The sequence below is a fragment of the Saccostrea cucullata genome, unplaced genomic scaffold (assembly GCF_032062105.1).
Source record: "Saccostrea cucullata isolate Sc308-1 unplaced genomic scaffold, CSIRO_AGI_Scuc_v1 ctg6502, whole genome shotgun sequence".
NCBI lineage: Eukaryota > Metazoa > Mollusca > Bivalvia > Ostreida > Ostreidae > Saccostrea > Saccostrea cuccullata.
The window spans coordinates 20,718-24,136 of NW_026928352.1; positions in this window are offsets into that span (position 1 = coordinate 20,718).

Below are 3,419 nucleotides of genomic sequence, written 5' to 3' on the forward strand. Positions count from 1 at the left end.
TTCATTCGGGAAATAAAGGAAAAATTTGTCGTCAATTCAGTGTGTAAAAATGGACTTACAATTAGTATGAAAACGTCAGACAGCATTTGACTCAACGATAAATTATATTGGCAGACAAGGTCATTGTATCGACCAAAGTTCCTCCGAAATGATGACTTTGAACGAGACTGCAGATATTTTTGTTTCCTAAACTTTTTTGTCAATAATTTACCTCGTTTTAGAAATTGTTCATACGTATAGCATGCTATTGCGTATCGAATCAACTGAGATATATTAGCTCTATATGCAGCTGATGAAAGTATATTGCGATGAATTTTATTCCGGAGTAAATTGCTGTAAATTGTAGCGCTAGTTACTCTATGCTCGTACCGAGAGTGTGTGTGGGGTTTTACCCCTGTTATCGCGAGTTTCAAAACAAGAAAGTTTAAACAATCATGATCATGTACTACGTACACGAATAGATGCATGATTTATTCCCAAACGCAGGAATAATTTTATTGTGGTAGTTGCTTACGTACGATTTGATCACATGATGAAGAGTTTGTATGTGATTTTGCTTTTTATTAAAATAATTGGTGTTGTGAAACAAGGTATGTACCTCATCTGTACGAAAGGGGATATTTTATCCAACTGCTCTTTGCTAAATACAGAATTCGAAAGCTTTTTTAAGATTGTTTACTTCGGTAATACATCATAAATTTACTTTATTTGCTTTTGGGGTAAAGCGATGTCAAAATATTTTATGGCAAACTGAATGGTGATGTTAAACGTAAATATATATAGCATTTCTGTTTAAAATGTGTATCTTATTGATATGGTTTGTTATCTCTTATCGAAGGTAATACTAGGGCCCCTCTCAATTGTTGTTAGGCAATGATTGGAAAAAGATATCTTAAATATGAATATATTTTCTCTATATCAAAGATATACCTTTTAAAGCTAAATTTGTTAATTGTTTTCTCCAAAAATTCTCAGTATCTCAATCTCAAGGAATCTTTAAAATGAAAATTACGTACAAAACTTTATTGTATTTTTCTTAACAAGGAGAAGCATGTAGTTCAATCCCCATTCCAATGTATATTTCCTTTGATGAGACCTCTAAACAAGGTAAATATATGCTTCTAACAATAGTCATTTTAAATATATGTGTGTTGTCGATTTATGCTGCCTAGCCATGAAAAGACACATTGATATTTGTTATATTTATTTGAGGTGCTATCATATTTATTGGGAACAAAACATTTTCAACACAAAAATGGATCATCAGCGAGAGTAATCCACGTGTTTCGTTACAACTTGTCAACTAGATGCTGTCATGAGACAGTAATACCCGCACTAAGGTGTTTGCCTCTAAATACACAATCCTACGGGCGGCTTACCAAGGAAAAAGTCAAAATAATTCTATATAATTCAGGCACGTAGCATCGTTTTTGAAAGTGGGGGGGCCAACCTGAGAAATTTTTTTTTTACTTACCTAAAAAAATTAACAAGCAAAAAAAAAAAAAAAATGAAATGGGGGTGGGGGTGGGGTAGTGGCCACCTTTTTTTCAAGGCAAAATTACTTTCACTTCCAATTTTTTTTCCCATATTTCCTTGCTATGTATATACTGTGGTAAAAAGTAGGGGGGGGGGCAACCATCTTTTCAATGGACATTTTCTTATAGTACAGGCAGCCCCCCCCCCCCCCCCCCGGTTGCTACGTGCCTGTAATTTACATGTATTCATCAAATTGAATATGAAATTCTCCCTGTGACCTATAACTCAGAACCTCTTATATTTATTTTACATGCTTAATTCATTATATACCAGTTTGAATTCTATTAATGATGTAAATTAGATTTTGATAAATGTTTTGCTCATAATAGGACCTTTTTAAATTTATTAATCCCCCCCCCCCCTCGACACCACAATCACACAGTACATACTTTTTGGAATAGGCTAGATGGAACAGTTTTGTTAAAACATTGTTTGTTATGAATTAATTTAAAATTTGTTCTTGACATGTAAATTCTACATCACATCACATTGCGTCACCCATTATCATATTTTTAGATTAAACTCCATTCGGTACACCTCGGCCGATTCCCACTTCATCTGATAAGGTGACGGAATCGACGGCACGAAGGTTTTCCGAATGGAATAGCATTAGAAAATGCTGCAGTGTGGTGTGCATTGGATTAATTCATTTTGTGTTATAATTGGATTTATATTTCATGAAGTTGCGAGACCTATGGAGGTCGGTAAGTACAAGTTTAAGTATAGTGGGGGGTAAAATAAACCCAAACGATTAGGTTAAAGTTCAAAAAGGGTCAAAGATCATCGCATGCCACACTAGACGAATTTCATATTGTGAAGTTATCTCCCGTTGTCGATGTGACATTCAGTTACTGCCAATACTGGTGCGGATCCAGAATTTTTTTTCGGGAGTAGGGAGGGGGGTTCACATCTCAATCAAAAAATTCATGCCCAGAATTTCCTGACAAGCAGGGAAAAAAACTCATAAAATGAAAACAAATAAACAAAATAAAAACAATGATAGTGGGGTCAATGTTTTCTAAGTTAGGGGGAGGATGTCCAAAGTCATATTTTTATTTGCTTCAGTATATAGTCTTGTTTAAATAACAAAGCAAATTCCAGGGGGGGGGGGGGTTCCAATCTCCCTACCCACTCCCTGTCCCTGAAATAACAATCTATTTTGTGATTCCAATTAAATAGTATATTTTTTTTCCATTTGACTAATTATGTACATACATGTATTTTTTTTCTTGTATTTATATTATGTCTGTCTATTTGTCTGCAGAAATTATAACCTTGCCCATAAGTTTTAAGTGGGATGGGCTATACAAATGGCTTCCACATTTATAGGTTTATTTCTTGTGACAATTAAGACCTTTTATTTGGGTACCATTAATTTTTACCTCTGATCGCTTGACCTAGGATACACATTTTGACAAGAAAAATACCCAACTTTAAACTTGGCCTAAATTTTGATCAGTAGGTGCTAGGGCTTTCATGCTTAACATGTGTATTCATTGTGAACTGTCAACAGGTATAAATATGTTTGACCTTGACCCTAGAGTTTGAACCACTTAAAAAATTAACCTTGGAAATTAACTTTTGAACAGGAAGTACTAGGGATTACTTATTTCACATGTGCATTCCTTGTGACAAGACTTTTTTCTGATAACAACAATTTGAACCCTTTGACCTTGACCTTTGAGTTTGACATATATTTGAGAAACTTCAACCTTCGCCATAGGCTTCCATACAGGGACATCAGTGGTTTCACAAACACATCTTGTCTTCATTATTATTTGGTGGTGTCTCCATATGAGGGAAAAATTCCCGAGAGAGATGTATTCACAACAAACAAACAAATTACTAAAGAAAATATATATAAAATATGAATATGTTGGTCA